The sequence below is a fragment of the Engraulis encrasicolus genome, chromosome 4, assembly GCF_034702125.1.
Source record: "Engraulis encrasicolus isolate BLACKSEA-1 chromosome 4, IST_EnEncr_1.0, whole genome shotgun sequence".
In the NCBI taxonomy this organism is placed as follows: Eukaryota; Metazoa; Chordata; class Actinopteri; order Clupeiformes; family Engraulidae; genus Engraulis; species Engraulis encrasicolus.
Genome location: NC_085860.1, coordinates 43152867 through 43161089, shown reverse-complemented (window position 1 = coordinate 43161089; position 8223 = coordinate 43152867). Strand labels below are relative to the sequence as shown.

General features: G+C 39.5%; 1 long non-coding RNA gene across 1 annotated transcript; it reads left to right on the top strand.

Annotated features, from left to right (window-relative positions):
- Nucleotides 1-447: 447 nt before the first annotated feature.
- On the top strand, nucleotides 448-4674 carry LOC134446906 (uncharacterized). Its single transcript, XR_010034526.1, has 3 exons — nucleotides 448-956; nucleotides 1097-1165; nucleotides 3636-4674. It is a non-coding gene; the product is annotated as an uncharacterized LOC134446906 (long non-coding RNA).
- The last annotated feature ends 3549 nt before the right edge of the window (nucleotides 4675-8223 follow it).

The following is an 8223-nucleotide window of genomic DNA, read 5'->3' as shown; positions in this document are numbered from 1 at the left end:
TTGACCGTAAACACGGGACTATTTTCTTTATACTTCTCCCTTGGCTACTATCACATAGGGCTGCACGATTATGGAAAAAATCACAATCACGATTATTTTGATCAAAATCACGATTTCGATTATAATCACGATTACCGAGATTACGGAGATTTCCGTCTTCCTTGCCAAAATGCTGCCGCCCGCACCCTCTCAGCACTGTCTGCTTATTGGTTCACAGACTTATCCTCCACCCAGAGACAGTTGTCAACAATATTGCTACTGTATTGGCTGAAATGTGTTTGTGCTGAGAACATGCGAGCAGTGCACAAGTCTGCAGGTGCGCGCAGCTTTGATGGAACACTGGATTTCCTCCATAAAATCGCGATTTTATAATCGTGGCGGCCAAAATCGCGATTTTGATTAAAATTCAATTAATTGTGCAGCCCTACTATCACACATGCTTGAAACAATCTAAAGCAAATGTGTTCATCATGGTTTCATCAGAGACAAACAGACTTCAGATATGGATTGCTGGAACCATGTCCTCTGGTCTGATGACACCAACATGAACACATTTTTTCGGATGGTGTCAAGCATGTGTGATCTTAACCAAGTGAGTAGTACAAAGTAAACTGTCCCATGCTCATGGTCAAGTAGTGGTAGTGAGACAGACATGGTTTTAGGCTGGATGCATGGCGTCAATATTGGAAATCTGAATTTCACCAACATGTACCATGACAATTGAAGCAGATCATGATACAGTCTGTGATTTTAAAGGTGCAGAGTGATTTTTTAAGTAGTTTATTTCCAGAACTCATGCTGCACAGGTTACAAATGTTCTCCTTTTTTATTCTTTCTTTCTTTCTTTCTTTCTTTCTTTCTTTCTTTCTTTCTTTCTTCCTTTCATTAAGTTGTACAAGATGCACCATTTCTGAGGACTTCTGGCACAGTGGCCTGCACTGTTTAAAGTTCGCAAGGTAAGACATTCAATTCGGATTGTCTTTAATGTTTTTTGTGAATTACAGCGTTTTATCTCCTTTCTTGAATGTGTGTGTGGCTTTCTCCTAATGTTAATGATTTGATTGTTAAATCCTTTGGGCTCTTTATGTCTTTTCAGATCAGTGCTGAATTGAAAATAATCACCACAGTCCGACTGCAATGGCCTGCCCTGTTCCAAGTCCACAAGGTAAAGCATTCACTTTGGCCACAACCCTACCCAGTGCACCTTAACAACTTGACTCCTGCTTTAAATTAGCTGTTACCTGAAAGGGGGTGACTAAATATTCCAGTGGTATAAGGAGCTGCTTCTCGAATTTTTATATTTAAATTTTGTCGTACTCTGACCAGTGAATATTAGATTATTGCTTAGTACTAGAATTGGAGTTATCTGAGACGAGATGATCTGATCTGAGAAGTGTTGATGACTACCTCCCTGGTGTTCCCATGCTCAGTGTGGAGTGTGACACTAGTTACAGCTCCAGGCCTTTTTATTAGAATACCATGAAAAAGTTGATTTATTTCCATAATTCCATCAATAATGTTAAACTGTCATGGATTGTAGATTCATGGCCCAGTTCTTTAACTATTCCAACCATTAATTTTTTTCTTTTTATATACGTTGGCCTTCCAGCTCAAAAAACCCTTGAATTGGGGAATTCGCATTATTAGAATATTGTTATAAAATCACATTTTTCTTCATCAAAATTCGGGTCACATTAAATCAGTTGAAATTTGGTACTTTCTACATAACATGCAATGGTCAATACTTGGTTAGGACATTCTCTGTCTTCATAATGGCCATGATGCGTTTAACATTGAAGTCAATGGCAAAAACAGTGCATGGGAGTTATGGAAGCCCAGATATCCTTGATGCTTTGCTGTCAGCTGTTCTTGTTTGTTGACCTGGTGCCCCACACTTCACTCTTCAATACACCCTGTAGATTTCCATGCCACGTTTTGGCGCTAACTCACGAGTTTAATTCTAAATAACCAGAAATGAAACCCCATTGAAAATGAATGGGGTTTTATTTCTGTTGAGTTAGAATTAAACTGGTGAGTTAACACCAAAACGTGGCATGGAAATCTATAGGGTATATTGAAGAGTGAAGTGTGGGGCACCAGGTCAACAAACAAGAACAGCTGACAGCAAAGCATCAAGGATATCTGGGCTTCCATAACTCCCATGCACTGTTTTTGCCATTGACTTCAATGTTAAACGCATCATGGCCATTATGAAGACAGAGAATGTCCTAACCAAGTATTGACCATTGCATGTTATGTAGAAAGTACCAAATTTCAACTGGTTTAATGTGACCCGAATTTTGATGATTAGAATATTGTTATAAAATCACATTTTTCTTCATGTGAATTCCCCAATTCATGGGTTTTTTGAGCTGGAAGGCCAACGTATATAAAAAGAAAAAAAACAATGATTGGAATAGTTAAAAAACTGGGCCATGAATCTACAATCCATGACAGTTTAACATTATTGATGGAATTATGGAAATAAATCAACTTTTTCATGGTATTCTAATAAAAAGGCCTGGAGCTGTAGTTTGTATGCATTGTGCTATGCTCAACATGACATTGAGAGGCTTCAGTTGAAAGTGAGCAAGCTATCCCACGCTTTCCTTATTCCAATACACTTACTACACAATGCATGTGCAGCTAAACAAAAAGAAATATTAATATCTTCTATGTAGAAACAAAATGAGCACTACAATGAAGGGTATAATATCTGAGAGCACTTTGTTGACACATGTTTTTCACTCTGATGGGGGGGAGGGGGTAGAAATCAGAGTCGACAGAGTGCACCAGCTGTGTTACGCTTTTCATTATATTGTCCATTGTATGTCTGCCTAGAATATTGCACGTTTTATTTTTAATCATCTTAAGTTATCAGGGAAACTTATTGAGATGGGGAAAACTGTAAGAACTTCTTATTTCAGCCCCTTGACAGACAAGCCCTGCATGCCATATTACTGCACGCATGCACAAACGCCAGAGAGGTTCTCAATTCATCTCAGATCAGAGAGCAGAGAAATGCAGTAGACTTTTCCTTCAAAGTCTCCTCGCAAGGAACAGTATATACCGTACCTGTATATGCATAATGAAACTTGTTCTCTTAATTGAGACGAACTGATCCTTACATCTCTGCTCTGAAACACCTTAAACAGAGGATTGGCATCACTGGTTGTCTACTACAAGCTCCTTGTAGATCCCAGCGAAGGACACAGTAGGCCTGGGGTGTTGTTCCATATGAGAGTGAACTTTTTCATTGGCCTGGGCCCACTGGTATTCCTGTGACACACCAAGTTTCATGTCAAAGTCTTGTCATGCTATGCAATGATCTTGCAGGCCACATAAAATTACTTCATGTGTCACAATTGGCCCTGGGTTTGAGTTTGACATCCCTGCAGAATGAAGGCAACTACACAGCTTTGGCTCGGGTATTTGACGACCTCAGGCCAATTCACACCAGCGTTAAATCATCATCCAGGTCCCACATCAGAATTAGAACTGAGAATCTTGACAGTGGAACAGAGGACATGCTTTGGACTTTGCAGTAACCTACTGCCCAGCTTAATGTTGATTTATTTGTTAATTCAAATGGCTTGGTTAATTTGTGTTTATTTACTTTTGTCTGTGTTGAATAGGTCATGGATGAAGTTGCCGTAGACGAAGCAATTGAAGACATCACTATTGGAATCTGCTCTGACAGAAGATTGGGCATCCCACCCTTAGGACATTGTCAGTTTTAGTGTATGTCTGTCACACACGTGACACCCAATCGGAAAGGACTCTTTTTTTTCAGCAACTAAAAAACAGCAGTTATTTTTGTTTCTTTAAGTGAAATGTACCTTTTTTTCTAGAGATCTATTTGCTTGTATGCACTTCCAGCTCCTTGCTGGTTTAAGAATAGCACTTGAGTGTGCATATGTTTTGTACATACTGTGTTGATTTTGACCCAAACTAAAGACAAACAAAATACCAAGACTAGACTTAAATAAGACTGGGTAATAACACAAATGTGGTCACCAAAGAGGACAACCAAATGAATGGTGGACTGCCAGATGCACGTGCACATGCATACAGTATACGCGCATGAACGCACACACGCACACCTACTAGTGTGGACTAATGCACTTGGTCAATGAGCTAAAAGAACTGTATGTAGAGTGAATTTTATTTGTGTCCGATGTGTTCACATGAATGCTAATCCAGCCAGAGAGCACTTTTTCACAGCAACCAAACAAATCATTTTCTTAAAGGTGCACTGTGTAGGATGGTGACCAGAGTAGGCAACTATGCTGCACATTGAAACGGTGCTGCCTATTACCAACTTTGTCCTTTTCATGAATATTTACTTAGTAATAAACGAAAATGTGTTAGTATGACCAAGGTTCAGTAAGTTTACTAAGAAACTTCATTTCTAGAAATTCAAAATGACAGCCAGTGGAGAAGATTCCTCTTTCCTCCTCCCCCTTTCATGTATGGAAAGAGCAATTTCCCCAGTCATAACGACAACTTTAAAGTTTGGTGGTGGTAAATATTCATGAAAAATGCAACATTTGTGCATGGGCAGCATGAAATCTCAAAATAAACTACTGAAAATAATACACAGTGCACCTTTAAAGCGAATTGGACTTTCTTTTTGTTCACAGACTCTGCTCGTTGTATTTCCTGCTCGTTGATTGGTCAAAGAGTAGCAGTTATTAAGCGGGCTTGCGGAGCAAGGACCATGCAGAGCATGGCCCTTGCAGAGCAAGGCCCGTTTATAGTAATCTCTAAGTCCTGTTTCTTTATTTATTATAGCTTGGTCTTGTGCAGGGGCAGTAAAAATAGAAAATGGATCTCCTCCTAGGCCTTTCGAGATAGAGACACCGTTCAAACACTAAAACGACCGGCTCGGCTTGGAGATCGCGTACAGTTATAGGCTTCTCCGTGTCTCTTGTCGTTTTCCCGTTTTTGCCGATTTAGTGAAAGGCTGGGTCCCCATTGGAAACCATGGTGGAACCTTCATGAACCACAGTTCCGCCACTCTAGAGATTAGAGTGTAGGAGGCTTTTTCGGTCATAAAACATCAACACTTTCACCTAGAAGTTTAGTTGACGCGTTGTTAGCGAGCTCTATGGGATGTCTCCAAATTGTCAAAGTTTCATCTCCCAACTCCCAATACTTTTTAAATGGCAGGTTTGTAAAAAAAACAGACCTGGCTCTATGGAGAATCCCAGTCTTTGGAAAAGTGCATTTTTCAAGAGATCAGCGCATGTCCCACACGGAGGTCCATTTGTGCCTGAAAAATTTAACCTATAAACTTCATTCAAAGACTGTTAGAGAGATCACAAGCATGACTCCGATCTGTGAAAAGGACACGTGCCAACTCCTTTTAGTTTTTTTACAACGATGTTGTAAAGACAAAAAACTCATTCTCATTTTCTCCCCTGTTAAAGGCTCAATACTAACTGTCAGTTAGTATCAGAACAGGTGCTCCCAATGAAGGATTCCATCTTAACTGCCACTGTCTCAAGATTCTATTCTTAACGAGCAGGTGCGAGCAGCCATTGTAGAAGTCTATTGTTCAGCTCTTCAATGCAATCTAATATAGTCTTGCTGGACTGTGTATGACAGCTAGCTGCTTGGCTTAGTGGTAATGCATGCCGCTGCAATAGAGATATGGAGGTTGAGGGTTCGAATCCCATCCGAAGCCATGTTGATTTTCTAAATTATATCATATGCAGCGTTCCTTGGCCGACTTAAAATGCCATGTATATCATTTAGTATGGATGGCAAATGTGCTGAATTACAGATATTCAGGTTGGGGGTTCGAAACCCAGTCAAAGCCATGTTGATTTTCAAAATTATATCATATGCAGTGTTCCTTGGCCAACTTAAAATGCCATGTATGTCATTTAGTATGCATGGCAAATGTGCTGGATTACAGATATGGAGGTTGGGGGTTCGAATCCCAGTCAAAGCCATGTTGATTTTCTAAATTATATCATATGCAGCGTTCCTTGGCCGACTTAAAATGCCATGTATATCATTTAGTATGCATGGCAAATGTGCTGGATTACAGATATGGAGGTTGGGGGTTCGAATCCCAGTCAAAGCCATGTTGATTTTCTAAATTATATCATATGCAGAGTTCCTTGGTCGACTTAAAATGCCATGTATATCATTTAGTATGGATGGCAAATGTGCTGAATTACAGATATTGAGGTTGGGGGTTCGAAACCCAGTCAAAGCCATGTTGATTTTCAAAATTATATCATATGCAGTGTTCCTTGGCCAACTTAAAATGCCATGTATGTCATTTAGTATGCATGGCAAATGTGCTGGATTACAGATATGGAGGTTGGGGGTTCGAATCCCAGTCAAAGCCATGTTGATTTTCAAAATGATATCATATGCAGTGTTCCTTGGCCAACTTAAAATGCCATATATGTCATTTAGTATGAATGGCAAATGTGCTGAATTAGGGATATGGGGGTTGGAGGTTCGAACCCCAGTCGAAGCCATGTTGATTTTCAAAATGATATCATATGCAGTGTTCCTTAGCCAACTTCAAATATCATGTATTGTATGTCATTTAATATCAATGGCAAAGGGGTTGGATTACAGATATGGAGGTTGTGAGTTCTAATCCCGCTCGAAGCCATGTTGATTTTCAAAATTATATCATATGCAGTGTTCCTTAGCCAACTTAAAATACCATGTATGTCATTTAGTATATCCCCAAAACGCAGAGCTACAACACTTTCAAGATGGCTGAATCCAAGATGGCTGAATTGTTTGGCCCATGACTTCTGACTGGGTGGATGGAGTTTTTCCAAGATTTCTTTTAGCTTTGTTTTCTCAATAGTACTTTGTTTCATCTCTGCCCCCAAAGGCAAGCCCGCTTCCAGCATTTTCTGTGAGAATGCATTTCTAGTTTGTGACTGTCCTTATGTTTTGTATATCTGTGTGCATTTTACATGCGTACAGTGAAAGTCAATACATTTAATCACAGAATTCTGACTCCTTTTTTTGTTTTTGTTTGCACATGCCTGTACATCAAATTGTGATCTGCAATGCATTTGTATAGCCCAGACCTAATATGTTTACCATGTGTTGTTTTTTTTGGGGGGGTAATCATGTTACTGAAATGTAGCTGTATGCATGATTCAATCACCTTCAATAAACATGAAAAAAATACTTTCAAACTATGTCAAAGTTTTGTGTTTTTCCAACATATTTTCTGGTTAATGGAATACCAATTAATTGTTTAGGATTAAAGTGATTTCATCACCTCTGATTTAGGTGAAAAAAACATTTTGTGACTATTTAAAAAAATCACATTGTTCCAACACATTTTTATGATGCTGGAACATCAATAAGTTGTGTTAGGTTGAGGTGATCCAATCACCTCCGTTTAAGGTGATAAAATCACTTGAACCTTACACAATAAAAATAGGGGAAGAAATCATGTTGACCTTACACAATTGGATTGTGTGGGACCGATGTACACATTAAAATCATGTAGATCCAACGAATATTTTCTTTCAGTGTAGTATCTTCTGCAACTCATTCCATAGATATGGGGCATAAAAAGAAAAGCCTGTTTTCCCTAATTCAGTGCGAGGAGTACAAGACTGTAGTAGTAACTTGTGTGAAGAGCGTGTGCCATAAGATAAAGTACAAAAAGTCAATAAATTACAGATATAATAGGGAAGTTTGCCCAACAGTGCCTTTGCAATAAAAAGTAACATATGCAATTTACGCCTTAAATACAAGGATGGCCATTGGACTTTAGAGTACAGATCACAATGGTGAGTTCTTGAGGGGGAACCTGTTACAAATCGCAATGCTGAATGATAAACTGCATCCAGCTTTTTGAGGAGACATAAGGGCGTATAAGTGTGTGTGTGCATGCCTGGGTAATGGCATGTAGAGGTGTTAAGCTAAGCGATGATGGTATGAGGGGGGTTGAAAGGCGATATTTATGCAGAGGTGGAGTCCTAATTGGTTCCAAATGCAAACGCCAGGGACCTCATAGAAGCCTGCCCATAGGCCCTATACACAGCTCCATACACACACAGGTAGACACACACACAGGTAGACACACACACATACACATACACACACACACAGACACACACACACACACACACACACACACACATACACACACAGACACACACACACACACACACACACACACACACACACAAACATGCCCACATGCAAGTGCACACACACAAA